Source organism: Lagopus leucura, unplaced genomic scaffold (assembly GCF_019238085.1).
Source record: "Lagopus leucura isolate 7727_CA_CO unplaced genomic scaffold, USGS_WTPT01 Super-Scaffold_760, whole genome shotgun sequence".
NCBI lineage: Eukaryota > Metazoa > Chordata > Aves > Galliformes > Phasianidae > Lagopus > Lagopus leucura.
This window is the reverse complement of record NW_024962257.1, coordinates 9,067,928-9,084,415: the sequence shown is the minus strand read 5'-3', so window position 1 is coordinate 9,084,415 and position 16,488 is coordinate 9,067,928. Positions and strand designations below refer to the sequence as shown.

The following is a 16,488-nucleotide window of genomic DNA, read 5'->3' as shown; positions in this document are numbered from 1 at the left end:
ACAGGCAGGATTTGAACCTGTGCGCTTTTAACACATTTCACAGAGTGGAATTTATTTTCATAGTGATTGCAAGAATTAATACTAAATGGACACAGCATGAGCCCTGCCTTTAATAATAGCTATAGTTTTTAGTGAGCTACAGGCAACTCTAAAAAAAGCATAAATTAAAGGTATTAACAAATCTTGCAAATTTCACATTTTAACTTCTACTACATAAACAGTGCATAAGGGTATCGGGAGACGGCGGCGTGTTGTAACTCTTGCAACATTATTAGGAGTCTCAAGGCATTTAATGTTTTCTCAAAGACAATCATAGGAATATGAGAAAGCCTTTTACCCTCATATCCAATAAAAAAAAGACGAAAATATGTTTGTCATATAAAAGAAGGCCCAAATTCATTTTTAAAAGCTGTCATTTTTTAAGCCAATTTTAAAATGGATTGTGACTTGACTCCTGTGTTTTAAATGCAGGCACTTGCCAGTGCTAAGATGCAATCATACCGGTGCAAATACAAAAAAAAAAAAAAGAAAAATTCCCCCAATACAGCAGGCAAAGCTGTATTGTAATAACTGAGGCCTATATATGCATTCTAATTTTAAATAAACTTTGGGAAGGTAGCAAATGTTACAGTGCAGGAGCAAGCTGTAAAAATCAGTTTCAGATAAAAGGTATGGGCAAGAGATACTGATTAATTTAAATACAGACTAGTGGAAGAAGGTTTGAAGCTGAGGAGGAAAGTACAAATTGAAAAGGTCTGCCTGCATTGCTTGAAGAAGTGGCTGTGCGTAAGCCCTCCTTCTCTTTCCCTCTGACACTCCCTGTTTCCACTGGAAGGAAACATACATGCAATTCAAAGGGAAATTTAATTGTGTTCCTCCAGACTGGCCATCAGCCTATAGCTGACATCTGCCTTTCGTGATAGGTGTTCATTTAGCTGGGCAATCTGAACAGCAATCAGCAGGAGTGAATGGGACAGTAGCAGGATTTAGATCAAGGAGCAGGACTTTGTTGAAGGTAGGAGTAGCACTGTAAATTTTGAGTAAAAGCCATTAAAACTTTAATTTATAAGAGGTAGTATCATTATGATGATCAGGAAGTAAGATAAGAAAAAGTGTGGGGTTTGTGCAAATAAGTGAAATAAGTGTGGGGTTTGTGCAAATAAGTGGTAACTGAAGGGGCATCGGGAAATTGCCTGAAAAAGAAGGTGAGAGTGACAGTGCAGGGCATAATCTGCTGTATTTAGCAGAAACAGAAAATGTTGAGTGAGATTAATCTAGATGACTTGTACAGTAGCTGTGCTCAGGACCCCGCTTTTCAATGTGATCTACACATACTTTTGTTGAGAAATGGGGAGTATTTGTCTAACAGAGATGAGAACAAATTCAGCTAAGCTGAATTTCTCCTTGATGGGAAGTGAATTCTTCTCTGGAAGTGAGTTCTTCTCTGGAACCAAAAGCACTTCTGGGAAAGCTGTTTCTTCTTCCCTCCCTCCTTCCCACCCACCCCATTCTAGGGCTTGAGTACTTGCAACTGTTCCCTTGCCAGGCGAATGTCATCCACCACACAGTTGGATCCACTGCTTTACTTCTTGCATTTAGCCCAAGATCAGTCTAGACTTGTCTAGTATTGCTTTGCATTCCTGGCAATTGTAAGGAAACATATGTCTTGCTGGCTGCATGTGGGCTGCTCAGATTGAAAGAGATGTGGCCAGAGTGCCCAGGCTGGGCTGCTTTCTGAAAACCACAACAGCTTCAGCTCTCTTCCTTTTAAGAATTCCATCTAGACTGTGTTGTTTTCTTTTCTCTGTGGTTAAAACATCACGTAGGGCAGTATTTACAATCCTCTGTGTGGAAAAGCGTATGCTCAATAACATCTAGCCTTGCAGTTCTTTCTCTTTTAGTAATGGAGAGACTCTGTATCTCAATTTTGCTCCTGCACAAAGCTCCTCTGTGGATGCATATTCCAAAACAATTAATAGCAGATAAAATCCTAATTGTTTCTTCAGGAAAGGAATAACAGGAGTAAACATCTCCACATGGGTTTTGTAGCTCACTGGATGTGCTTAGCCTGTAGCATTACCAAATGGGTCCAGGTCATTTCTTGAACCTGTTCTGAAACTTAAAAGCTTGGTAAAAGGGTACTTTTTTTTTTTTTTTTGTGAACTATTCTCTTGGCTTAAGACTGCACAGATTTTGTTAGATTTACCCTTTTTATAAAGCTTTGTTGATCACAGCACTTCTTACTTATGAAGTGGACTTCGCACCTACCTGCCATCCAGTTTTCTTATGAAGCTTTACCAGCCTGTCTGTGATGAATTCTGTGAATATTTGAAGACAGTGGTTATAATTATTTTCATTGACCTAATACAGTTCTTACTGTAGCACATTTAATTTCCATGGTGATCTGAGATTTACTTACATCTGAAGAACGATAGTCTGAAAAATGTTGGTTTGAAAAGAGAGGTAAGACTGTCTAGTTATTTAAATCCTCCAAGGGCGGAAATCCCACTGCCTCCTCTCTCTTGGCCCATTACAGTGCTGTATTACCCTTCTGGTAAAGCAGGTTTTCCTAATACCCAATCTGAATCCTCAGTGCTGCCATTTGTTGTCATTGTCATTGCCTTTGCTACGCTGTTTAGCAGTGTGAAGGAGAGTTTGGCTCTGATGTCTTCATAAATCTATTTTAAAGAGTTGTAGGCAGTTATTAGAATTCCTGTTACCCTATTTCTCACCAGCTTAAACAAATGTTTTTTTGTAGGATGTATGCAAAATGTCCTGCACAATGAAATGTGAAAGAAGAAGGGAGAAGCAGGGAAGTCAGATGAGAACATGGTGCCACAGCAGCTGTGTCTGGTGAGTAGCACTGCAACACCTACAAGGGTGAGCTGCATGACACTTTGCTCTGCAGTTCACCAGAACGTATCTGGTAGCGAGGTTGCCACGAGGTTTCCTGTCAGCATCTATTTTTCAAGATCAAAGGACGTATTTATTTCATCAGTTCTCTATTTAGTCAGGGTTTAGATGCAGATAAGTGAATCATTACAGATATCAGGAAGCTGAAAATTCTAAAAATGGCAGTCATTCCTAGAATGTGAGTATGTGTCAACCATTTCCTGCTGTTTCTACTTCAGTGTGCTCACATGTGCAGAGGTTACTCTAGGAATTTAGATCTGTGAAGCTGAAGGACCTATGTTCTGTAAATCTCTATGTGAAGAGAATAATATCCAGTATAAGCCATTCAGGATATATGATAGTTTATGTTTTTGTATAGCCTACATTGTGTCTTAGGCATAAAGAAATTATAGCCTTCAATTGCACAACAGCAATAAGATTATCTTCCTCCCAGTTATGTATAAATTCATAATCTGAAGCTTGGTGTTTCTTTATGTATGTCATAGTATACTCTTGAAAATTGTTCCCTGTGGCACAGGACTATATGTTATGAGAGTGCTATAATAATGTTACATAAGATCTGTTTGGCTCAGTCTTTTTTAGTTGAATCTGTCAATTTATCATGATGAGATAATATTTCTGTTTTGTTAAAGTTTACACATTTTGATTGCACCTATTTTGTCCATACACAAGCATGATGAGCAAAAGTATAGTTCAGGAAATGCAAATGTAACATCTGAATATTTTGAGAGTGGATCAAGATTTAAACATCACAAAGGAAGGGGGAAGTTGAGACATAAGAAGAGTCTCAACTAAGAACAGACATCAGAAGGTAGCTTGGTACACTGCTGTTGACCTAATGTCAAGGGATATATAAAAAGTATAAAGTAGGAAAAAAAAGTTTCATCCTTTATTTACAGTCAGCATTTTCTCAAAGAACTGGAAAGAGATTAATAATGCTCACGTGCTTGTCTGTATGGCAGGAAACAGTGATGCACTGTAGTTTTTTATGAGCAAGTGAATGTGGATGTGCTAAGATAGAAAATCACTGACAGTAAATTATCTCCTGCAGTGCTTGGTAACTTTATCTATAAAGCTACCTTCTCATTTTCCTCTGTGACTTCATAGTTTATGCAGTACATGTAGTTATTTCATTTAGTAGCAGCACTTTGTTTTCACCTGATACACTAGGTAAGGTACATGTAAAACAACACAGTTTTCACACTTTCACATACAAGCCTTTGGAAAGCTGTTGAACATGGAAGTCACAAAAAAATGTCTGGGTGTTTTTTGGCAAGTATAGTGGTGCTTATAGTGAATTGATGCACTAATCATTTTTCGGAATTAGCTTTGCAAGTTTTAGATCAGTGATACCATTTATTAGTAACTACTATGATAGTATTTACGTGCTACTGTAAGTTATTTTTCCAACATGCTCTGTTGATAAATTTACAGAGAAGGAAATAACCTTTTTGATAATCTGGCATGGAACTGTCTTTACTCCCTGTACCTCACAAGATTCAATGTGAACAAGTGCAATGAGTTAAGCAGAGCTCATAAATATTAGATGTTTTTGTTGAAAAACATTAAAAAATCTTCTCCTCTATGCTTTAATAAACTTATGTTAACCAAGAGCATGGTCCTAAATATCATTCAGTAATTTTACTTCACATGCTTCAATTGTTTGTGACTGCTAACTATCCATCTGCCATTTTGTTTGAAGAGCAAACAGTGAAGCAGTCTGCAGTCTGCAGTTCAAATTCACAGGAAGGGTGTTAAAATTCTTTAGGGACTGTCATGTTCAACTTTTGGTTGATAACAGTAATCCCTCTTTGAAGAGATTTACTCCTTAGCAAACATTTTTCAGTACATTAATGATTTATGAAGTCACAGAATGCACAAGATCTCTCGCCACTCACAGTGGAGAGCTGGACATCATCTCAGCGTAAAAGTAAGAATGCCTTTTGTAAAGAAACATGTACAAATCTTTGTTAATAAGTTTAAATTGCTTGCAGTGCACTTCCACAGTAACCCTCGTCTGCTGACAGGTCTGTTCCAGAATCTCTTGAATTATTTAGCTGGTGCAGCTACTATACGACAGATTTTCCTCTCCTCTTCCCGTCATACTCTTTCTTTTTTCTAGAGTGATGGTTTGTAAAGAACTGTGAACTCATCAGTGATAAACCACAATCCCTGAACAATACAGACACATATAAGCTCTATATGTACATGCATACAATGTCTTCAATAAAGATACAGATAGTGTAGATCTCGACTGAGTACTACCAGTCTTCCATAATTCAGTCAATAGAAATTGCTCATAGGAACAAAATCTCAGGAGCACCATATCATGTTTAATACATGATACAGAGAGAGAGGAATACAGAGAGAGAAGTGCCCCAAGAACAGATCACAGAACAGAACTTCCCCATACATAACAAGGCTATGTAATGACCAGCCTACTTTTGTGTCTGCCAGCTGCTGTCAGACAGGCTGCATAGTTGAGCAGATGTTGGAAGAGATTAGAAAGTACAGGGAATAAATAATAAAGTGTGACATGAAATAGTCTCGTTGGGGTTTTTTGTGTTCATTTTTTTTTCTGTTTTTTTTGTTTTGTTTTGTTTTGTTTTGTTTTTGTTTTAGTAATTTCCACTTTCTGCCCTTATGATGAAGATGTTGGCCAGTAAATGAGACATCTCACACTATCCATCTCCTTCAAGAACATGCCAGTTTGCATACACAGATTGAACAGAAGAGTACTGCTAGAAAATCAGACTATAATGGCATTCAGTCTGGTCAGTAATAGTGCAATAAATATCAAAATTTAAAATGTTTAAATATCAGAGTAAAATACCTGATTTTAGCAATGCTGCTAAGATGCAATCAGTTATACTAGTTATTACTACTATTTATTTAACCTCTGAAAGGCCAAACTTCTTCCCATTCCGAAGACAAAGTGGTTCTGTCATTTTCAAAGTTCTGCCTATTTTGTAATACTTATTTTAGAACTATTCATACTCAGATAAACTGGTTAGTTAACCAAAAAATTCACTGTTGCTATTTGGTTGAGTCTCTAGCTGGAAAGAAGGAAGGAAGGGATTCTTCGTCTTCTTACCCTATTTGGTCAGAAGGTGTAAGCTCTTCCTGTATTTTCTCAGTCACTCTGTTTTATTCCTTCTGCATGAGCAGGACAATTTAGCCTGTTTCTCTACTCTCCTACAACCCTGCAGGACTTCTCTAGTCTCAGCTGAAGTGCTGCTCTGCAGAAGGTGCTAGAAGGTAAAGATCTTGTCCTTACAGCCCTTTTTTAGTATGTGGAAGCCATTGTAGTCTGCAGATCAAAACAGCCTTAGTTGTTGTGAAAATATGGACCTAACAACGCTTTGTAGGTGCAAATGGTTGTGGATTTGGTGGGTTGTAGCAAGATTCTATTATTAGCTTTTAAATTGCTCAAGCAGTTCAAAAGCTGTATGGGATTTCTAAATTGTTCCTGAAAGAATACGTAGAGTCTCTTGGGTTGAGTCATTCATCCACTGTGTTCTCATCTGAGTTTTCCCATTACTCTCATCCATTGATGTTCTCTGTTTTAGGATTCTTCATTCAGTTCAGGATGTCATTGCAGAAGCCCCTGGGGAATTCTTTACCACATCATAAGAAAATGTAGCATTGGCTCCCAGCATGCAAACTTCTGTTTCTAGGTGCATTTCTCTGTTGTAACAAGCATTGTCTGCTTTGAACACAATACAAATTGAATGAAGACTTTCTGTGTGTTAGTTTCCCCCATTGGGCTCTGCATCAGAGCTAATGAGCATCTGTCTGATGCTGCACTACTTGTCCTGCTCAAGAAGCTGCTGTTGCATAGAAGTACCTCCAATCATCATCCCAAAAGTTATTTCACTTCCTCTTTACTCATGTCCCATTTTGTTAAGCACATGACTACCTTTTATTCAAACTCTGTGAATGTGGCTTAGGACAAAGCTAGTGCTGCCCTTGTAGTGCTGAAGATATGACTTTTTTATTTTTTACATCTATTTAGGATTAAATGTACCTGGTATTCTGCCTTTAATTTGAACAGGTTCTACCCAACCCAGTAAGAGCAGCTTTCTACTTATGCCCCAGGAAGGGCATGAATATGAATGATCTTAGAGCTGCATTAAGTTTCTTCTGCATATATTATCTTTACTCACATGATCTAGCCATCTTCAAACTAGCTTGTTTCCCAAATGTGACTAAAACTAATTCTGCTCTTCCCAATGCATTGGGAAGACTGTACTAGAGTTCACAAAGATTTGGAGTCCTTGAGTGCTTTGAGTCTGAGTAAACCATATCAAGCAGCTTATTCTCCTTTCATTGTAAGCCCATTTATTTTCTTCTCACTATTCCTGTTTTAATTATGTACAACCTTGCTGCCGCCGTAGTGAATGCTTTCCTCAGTTTGTCTGTACAGCAAAGTGCTGATAACAGCTGCTGAAATTCAGTCCAGATGAATGCCCTTAAACTGCCTCAGTGGACAACTCAAGTAAGTGCCTCCCCACCTTGCCTGCAGGACTAGGCACTGAGCTGGCTCTGGCAGCTGCCTTAGGGTGAACACGGGGTGAAAAGGAACCTGCAGCCCTGAAGTAGGAACGAAAGGGGACAGTGAGTCCACTGAGGTATACAATACTACTCATTTTCTCCAGTGAGGCTTTACTGTAAACAAGATTTGCTAGGACTGCTATCAGCACTTTGAAAATCAGCTTCATCTTTGGAGTTAGCTGACCTTAATGCTTGCTTCAGGCTCTCATTTAATCAAAACATGCACAGCAAGAGCTCTTATGTCTCTTTTTGCAAACCGCAAAATACTGTACAGTGTCATTTTTGCATCTTCCGCCCAAAGCATGCTGGTGTGTGGCAGCAATGTGCATTTGCTAATTATTACTTACACCTGGTAACAACGACTTCAGACACCCCAGTAAAACAAAAAGTACAATACTGACAAAAACATGCTTTAAAGAAAGCATTTTCTTTCCACAGATAGAAGTCCATCCATGAGTGAGGGCTGTTGCGATGTTTTCAGTCCATGTTTGTGTGTGTTTGAAATGCCCTCAGTTGCGCATCACATTCTGTACAAGATGATTCACTTTTTCCAACCACTTCAGTGTTGCACATATGGAATCTGTTGTATATTGTCAGCCAGTACTGTACAATGCTTCATCCCCTTGTGTATATAAGCCATGCTGAGGCTTCAGCCACTCCTATAATGTGCTTATTTCTGCAGTGTTCTTCACAGGAGACAGAAAGCAAAGATGTCGGATTTGGATATTTTATTCTGTAATCCCAAAATGTAATCTAAGAATATATTAAAATTTATTATAATAGCCACTGCAAGAACACAGAAGATTACTTGATGCTATGTTAACTTGCACAGTTTAGAGTGCTTAGCTTGTGATCTCAAAATCTCTTCATTTCTGAGATTTAAAGTTTTTTTAGTATTAGAAAGATTATATCAGTGCTTTTCTTGAAAAAGCTTTTCAAACTTTTGACTGTCACATTTGTAGAAGATAAAAGCCTTTTTCCTGTGATGCAAGGCCTTCTCATCTGCCTTGCCCTTTCAGTGTTTGGCAATTGAGATTAAAGCTTTCGCTTGCAGCAAAACAAAAGTTCTGAAGTAAGCAACTGCCAATAAACATGTTGTCTATTGTTCCAGAATATTCATAATCACTTATAGATCGCTGTGGCTGATTGGCAGTACTCAGTGACTGCTTCAACATGTTAGAAGTGGCACCAGAACTTGTGGAAATGTCACAGGAGGGGAGCGGGGGCCTTGGGGATATGCATCTTTTCATTTGATCTGCCATCTAACCTGGCACTACAGCAAGCTCTCATCTTTATTCAAAATATTGGTTGTTACTCTTTCTATTTCTTTTTTTCCTATGCTGTAAGTGATAGAAGCATCCACTTCAGATTATTTTCCAGTTTTTCTGTGGCTGCCCGTTGCAGGCTCCTTCTCTTTCCTTTTGTTGGGCACAGGTTAAGCACTCTGAACTTCTTGTAGCATTGTTTGAGGAAGGTTATGGCAAGTATGTGCTGTAAGTCAAGGCACAGAATAATAAACGAAATCTCAAAATGTTGAATCACTTGTGTTGTGAAAACATAGATTCTAAACGTGGGGACTGAGTGAACTCATTGAAGTGCTGGTGCTGGAGAGCTGTTTCCTCACCTTCCTCCTTTATGTGCGCTTAAAACCAGCCTGACAGGTGAGAAACAGGCTTTCTGGTGTGGGTTATGTTATGCCTGCTTTGATAGTGCCTGCAGCTCTGCCAGGTGCAAGGTGTGGCCGCATGGGAGCTGAGCTGCCTTATGCTGAGTTGTTTATCTTTGCTGGGAAACCTGCCTTTACCAACTGGTGGTAGGGAACTCTGCGCTTAAACATTGTGCTCAAAGGAGACCACCTGTGGTGAAGGAAGCCCCATCTGCCCCTGTATCGCTCTATAGTGAATAATTAAATCCATAATGAAGAAAGAAGAGTTCGTACTATTGGAATGCTGTGTTTTTATTTTCTCCTAATGCCTAACTGTAATGCCTTTAGAATCTGGAACCCTCTCCACCCTTCCAAGACAGAGTTGTTGCTTTGTAAACTTACTGTATTACTGTTTTCTACATATCCAGAATGGTAGTGGTGGTGCTGTAGTGTTTGCTTGTGACAAAAACAATCTCACAGAGGCATTCTGTCTTGAGGACCTTATTTCAGACCCACAACCAGAAGTACAGCCAGCTGAAAAGCAATCTTTCAGTACCAAGCCCTGTACTAAAATGCTGCCATAGTTTTACTGTTGAATGGAATATCTGCATGTGCCAGTAGATACTGGAATACAAACTCCTGTTTCATAAACTAATGCAGTTTTTGATGCAAACAGGTTCCCAGTTTTAGAAAATGGTTTGTTGTGCTAATGGGGTTGAGGACAGCAAACATTTTGTCTTTTCTGTGATCTCTAGGTTATTTGTGTCCTGTCTCTCCTCATTCTCTCCTTTCTTCTCTCATGGAAAGATAGCTTTTCTTTCTCTTTTCTGAACTGAAAACTTACACAGTGCTATGTAGTCTTGCTTTTCATGAATGTGAGGAAGCCATCCATGTGGGTTCATCCAGTAGATGAAAATATATAAAACACTTTTGTAAGTAGTACAAAATTTTATACACAATACAAAGAATTACAGGAGTTTGTTTCTTTGACATCTTGAAGAATGCATTACTGCCTTTCAGACCTTGAGCCTGTGGTGCTATATTAATATGAATTTTGCTAATGGCTTTACCTAAAATGACTGCTTTACATAAAGTACAGGAGGGAAAACACTAACTTGTGAAAATTCAAATAATTTTGTGGGAACAAAATATACACTTGGCATTTTTTGACAAGGAAGAATTCTTAGTGGTTGAATGAGAGAGCTGTCATTACATGTGACTCTGACCAGTTAGTGTGGCTACCCTTGGGTCTTGGTTTGCAGTTCTGCTGGCAGTGTTGCCTCCTGACTTTCAGATCTTCCTCTGTCCTACTGAATTTGTTTAATTTCTTACCTATTAAACATCCTCCAGGACACAGCTGAGTCTGTGTACTGCATAGGCAACTCCTCTGGTTCAAATTCCTGTACTGCCACCCCTAGAATATGCCTGGTGTTTGGCAGCCATTTGGTTGTCAAATAGGGATGGAATGAGGACAGAGTTCCTGTCCTGAACAGATCGGTCTAATTCATGTTTTACCTTACCCCTAAGCATTCAGCCTCTGAGACCATTTGGCATTATATATATTATAGACATCTGTTTCTTCTCATGTCATCCATTAAAAGAAAAGAAAAAAAAAGGCTTTGCAGCATCTCTCCAGTGTCTGCATGGATGCATAAACAGGCTGGTATGCAATCACCTGGCATCATCTTAAGGAATGAAATACGATGCCTTCAGAGTTTAATTATGTACTTTTGGACTCCATCACAGATCAGACCCTGAAGATGCCAACATTTTCTTACAGTGCTAATTTCCATGTTCAAAAAGGTAACAGCAATTGCAGATTTTCCTCTTAATTGAAGTCACGTGGTAGAATATGCTTGATAATTTAGGACTGCTTGATTCTTTCCAATAAAGATGCAATTGGTTGGAATAGTTTTAGACTTGCTGTCTGGAGGACCTGCCAAAGAGCTGTTTTATAGATTTTAGCATTTCCATTTTGCAGTTTTCCATAAGACACTGAATTTTTTCCTCTATCCTGGATAAATACAAAGTCACACACTTGAAATGAAATCAAAACTAAGGAGTATTAAAAGCTGACTTGAGCAAGAAAGTCTGCTTTCAGTTTGTTGCTTTCTGTTCTGATCATGAAATTTGAATTAAATTTCAGCAGTCTCACTAATTAGTGTTTATGTAGCAATGTCTGCTAGCCCCTCTTTGAGCAAGGGACAACTGTAAACTGTCTTTTAGTGCTTTAGTTTACTTTGGTGAAGATGCTTTGTTGCCAAGATCTTTGTTCTTGTTCTACTGTATTCAAAACAGGAAGGAAAAAGTTTTTATGTTCTCGCTAAAATTCACAAATTAAGTTTTTGGTTTTGTGGTTTATTTTCTTTTTCTCTGGGAAAAGATGGTGGATATAATAGTGTGGAAGAAAAAAGGTACCCTTACATACTGATGCTGACATTTTGATTGTATCGAGAAAAAACAGCTTTAAGTAAAAGAAATTATTTTATGTTTGACACTGAATTCTTTGGGTAGCAAGATTCTTCTGCTGCACTGTGAAATGTTCGTATGTGGAGAAGATTTCAAAGGAGATTCTAAAGAAATGCTGGTATTTTCCACAGATGAATGAGAATCCTATAAAGCTCTACACTTGTTCTTTAAGTCACAGAAATCTTTCTTCTGGGGTTCTTCGTAAAGAAATGTGGCTGTTCTCAGCAAGGTAAAAGCATAACTTTCTATAGACACATAAACAGAATTAATCCCAGCCTTCCAGTCTTCCTTGGCTTTATGAGAAGATACTTGACTTATTAGTTTCCATGTTTTCTAAGTTAGTTTAAAAATCCAGAAGCTTAGAATGAAATATGAGTTTGGCCATTAGCAATTCCAAATTCAGAAACTCTATTCTTCTGTAGGATAAACTCACTCTTCTCCCCAAAATGCAGTGTGCCCTGCTTGCTTTTGGATGACTCCTTGCAGTTCTGCTCCTCTCCAATCACCAGGAATGGGAGTTTTATTGGCACTCTTAAATTGTTTCATTTGAACACCTATTGGCTGCCAATCAAAAGTTGTGTAATGATAACCACAACCAACTTCATCAAGCCTTTGTGCATATAGTGGAGAGGAGGAAAGAATTCAAATTTTTTCACTGTATGGCAATACAGAGTCTTCCTAAGAAGGTTTAGTGTTAAAAATTGTTCAGGTTAAAGCCTACTGATATTCAGTACACCTATGAAAGCCAGACTGTTAGGTGCTGGGTTCCAGGATTGCCAAAAAATCCTGTCATCTTAAACTCTGAGTGGCATTTTTAGATGCATAGAACCTGATATTTACACTGAAATGAGGAGGGATGTGCCAAAGTGGTGATGCCTTAACTTTACATGCAGTGAGCTCCAAGTGGACGAGTTAACAAGATGTGAGCATAGCTCAAGGTACAGTCCCATTTAATATAGAATATAGAATTACAGGATTCTGAGCAGCAAGATCTCTGTGAGATTTAATGAGTAGTAATGTTGCTAGATGTGGCACAAAAAATAAATTACATAGAGCCATTATTCTTGCTTCTCCTTTTTACATGTGTGGCTATTTGTTTGAATTTTCTGTAATGACTTCCATGACTTCGTATTTAGTCTGCAGAAACAATTAGAGGCTTCATAATCTCTAGAACCTCAGCTTTTACTTAAAAAAGGCAGAAGGTTTGTCACTGTTTCTTTCTGATATTGTAAAGCTGGAGAGAGTTTGAATGTGGTTTCTTCACTCCAGTATGAGGACAGCAAGCTGTTGACAAAACACATCTTTTTACTTCTCTTCATGAAACTGGTTCACGTATTTTGAGCTGAAACTGATTTTCAGCACTGAAAGCTTACTCTGGTGGCAAATCATGACATGGCACAAACTTAAACAGCCTCTAGTGTCAGGACTTGTGTTTGTAAATAAAGCCTCGCTGGTTTAAGCTGTGATCATTTTAGTATTGGTGTCTTTTCACTCAGGAAGAACCAGAGAAGATGAAGTAATAAAGGTCAGTGTCAGAGTTCTGGATCTGCACATTATTTTGCTGGGCAGATGGCTGCAGATAGTTCTAGCAGACTTTACCTCCCTTTCTGATTTTCTAAGAATAAAAGGTGGTTGGAATTCCTGTTACCTAACTGTTATAAAGAAGAACTGTGAGCATCCTGTTTTTGAGTGGCTATGCAGCCCACACCCACTCATGAGGCTGTGATGCCAAGAAGTATTCAGCCAATTACATTTAATGTTATCGATGAATTATATTGAATAGATGAGTGAAATCACAGACATGTAGCCTTGTGTCTTGCTCTGTACTACACAGAGCTGTGAATGAATATAAACAACACTCATGCCTGCAACTATCCGCTTTGCCAACTATTTTGTCCTATTTTTTGGTATTTTTTTTCAGTGTCCTACTATGTGGTAGCAGTAGGCAAAAGACTGAAATGAGTGATGTCTGCTTAGTTATAAACTGCAGAAAACAAATAATGCAGTAATAACTTTTGGATAATGTTAAAAGTAGACATCTAAATTAACTCATTATTTAGACTGTGCCATAAAGATGTCTTATTTTGTTGTCAGTCTCCTTAACCCAGACAGTTTCTGAAGTACTGTCAGCATTCTGCCATCTGTATTTTTGGTAGTGTCCAGGTCTTTCAGGTCAAGTTTTCCCCTGTCAACACCAATGACTGAGCTCCCATGTACACCACAGAGGTGATGTTTGCTTATGAGGCTGTGTGTGTACATTTTGAAGGACTGGCTTAAACAGCACTTAAACGTCTATTCTGAAGGAGGAAACAGCATCATTATCAAGACTCCTTCTGGCCAGTTTCTGGGTAATAACTTCATGGCAGAAATTGCCTGTAATTACACAAGAGCAAAGAACTTCCTTGCCACTTGCCAAAGCTCCCTTAGAACACTTCCTTTATAAACTTAATACAGGTATTTGTCCAAAAACGAAGTTTAATTTGAACCCACAATAAACTTAAGCCATGTGTAGCAGTGCCACCTAGTGTAGTCTGCCAATCCCTGGTGTTCAAGACTAACACATTTTTACTCCTTTTGTGTCTTGAATCTATAATGGTTCAGAAACCAAGCATTACCTCTTTGTTGTAGAAAGGCTTTTTAATTTTTTTTCTCTTGAAATCTGGGCCAGAATATCATCTTACACGAGTCTGGCTCTTAGGATGTCTTTCATTTTTGTTTCACTCTTCTTTGGACACTAATGACAAAATACTTTGAATTAATCCATATAGAACAAGTTATTTTCTTCAGGTCATGTTTACCTTTTAAAATGAAGCAGGTAGGTAGGGTGGAGCCATGATCAAATATCAGCTTGGTATTGCTGATATCGACTGAGTATCCCAAACATTTTATAAAATTATTCATTGAATAAAGCAGCAGTTAATATGATCCACGCAGGTAGAATTTTGCATACCATTCTATAGAAAATTCAACTGGGGGGGAAGGGGGAGTTGACAAGAATTAAATTACACACTTCAAACAAATAGTAAATGGTTTTTCCTCTGTGAGAATTTGAAAAAGAAATGAGCTTAAACATGCTGTGGCTTTTAGCAAATTGTTGTAACTTACAAGTCGCAGGCTGAGAGCTGTTACTGCTCTCTATTGTCTCCCTGATGTCTAAGAATATCTCCTAACACTCTGAGTCTTGTTATAAATAAAGCCATGGAGTGGATTTTTATTTCTACTGTAACTCTATTTCTACCTATTAACTAATGAAATCTAGAGTTCATCTGGATTTTCACCAGTCTTCAGGAAGCGGGTCTAGTTCTCTTTGCCTGTTCAGCTAAGAGGAAGTACATCACTGCAGCTGGGATTTGTGTGTTTTTTCTAGATTCCCAAAGGAAACGCTGTCAGCCAAAGTTAGAAATGGCAGGAGGACAGAAAGCAAAAGGCACAACTGCTGGATTTAGACTTACGTAGGATTTGCACTGTTTGGCATTCTGGCTTAGCTGCCTCAACGTTTCCAGTTTAGAACTGTTTATCTAGTGCTGTCTAGTTTGTTAGAAACACGCTGCTGAGGCCCACCCACGGAACATGAAAGGTCCTGTCTTGAGATCAGGTTGCAGATATGCCCTCCTTACATCTGCTGATTGCAGCCACCATGGGGGGAAAGCTCTGCCAACAGGATATTTGAAGGAAAGATTTATACGAAAGGCTCTAAAGATTGTAGATCTATCATTACTCAGCATCTTTTGAGTAGATAATTTATGGCATATTGATCCTCAGAACATCAGAATGTTATGCGGTGTGAATTACAAGCTCCTCAGAGATAACTCCAGATGCTAATGCACTTGAGTTCTTCCTTTGAAGGCAACATGAGACTGATTACTTCATGCTTCATAGGTTTATGCTTCTTCATAAGTGATGAGATTCACGTTCAGCCTTGCATGTGCATCAGCATGATTTTTGTTTGCTTGTTTCTCCTAATTTGGGGCTTGTTTCACCTAATTTGGGGCTTGCTTCTTCACCACTTTGATCAAGGCAATAGTAGCTCCAGAACATTCCCCCAAGAGGATGTTATCAATGGAGAGAATGGACAGTGTTTTTTACTGGGCTGAGGTCAGTATTTCAACATGCATCTATATAAAGAATAATTAAAATTAATAATTCTAATGCAGTCCATTAACATAGGCAGTTTTGGAAGCCTTGGAATGGGAAGGCATCCAGATAGCTTCAAGTTTGTTGCTTAACAAACTTGTTTGTAGCCTAATTTATTTATTTATTACAAATATGTGACACACAAAGATGTCAGTGGTTCCATAGCTGCTGATTCTAGGCAAGTACAAGCAACAGCAGGAATATTTGAGAGTTTACTGGCCCTGGTGGATCGGTAATGCCCAGGTCTTCAGGTGGCATACGAAGTGCATTGAGGGCATATAGAGGGAAGTGAATGCTGTTGATAAATGTGAAAACGTTTGATCTTACTCTGTGATCTTGATCACTGATTTAGTGGAAGGTGATGGTTTACACAAAAAACATGCGGTGCAGTTCTTCCCATTCTACCAGCATGCTTTGTTGAGAGTTGAGTTTCATCACTAATTCAGAACGTTTGAGGGGAGTCACTATTAAAATGTTGGTGTTGCATCACAAGCTCTTTTTTTTTTTTCCTAGGTTATGCAATAAAAAGTTTTGAAAGTACACCAGAGATAGAGATCCTAATGGCAATGTCTTCCCACTACTGTTACAGACAACCTGGTTTGTTTTGGTGTCATAGCCTCAATTAGGTCCTGCTGTAGACCCCTCCAGGGCAGTCTTCTGCCACAGTCAGCAAAGCCAGTTAGCTTTGGAAAGGAACTTCTTGAAACCCAATCACTTGGCTTCGCTTTTATTACCAAGAGGCAGCCACATCAAATGGAAAATTTACTTAGGTG

General features: G+C 38.6%; 1 long non-coding RNA gene across 1 annotated transcript in view; it reads left to right on the top strand.

Moving 5' to 3' along the window:
• LOC122175931 overlaps positions 1-16,488 on the top strand; it is a 36,508-nt gene that overhangs the window by 6,022 nt on the left and 13,998 nt on the right. The window contains exon 3 of the long non-coding RNA XR_006177577.1: positions 2,759-2,853. This is a non-coding gene — a long non-coding RNA (uncharacterized LOC122175931). The remainder of the gene's footprint in view (positions 1-2,758; positions 2,854-16,488) is intronic.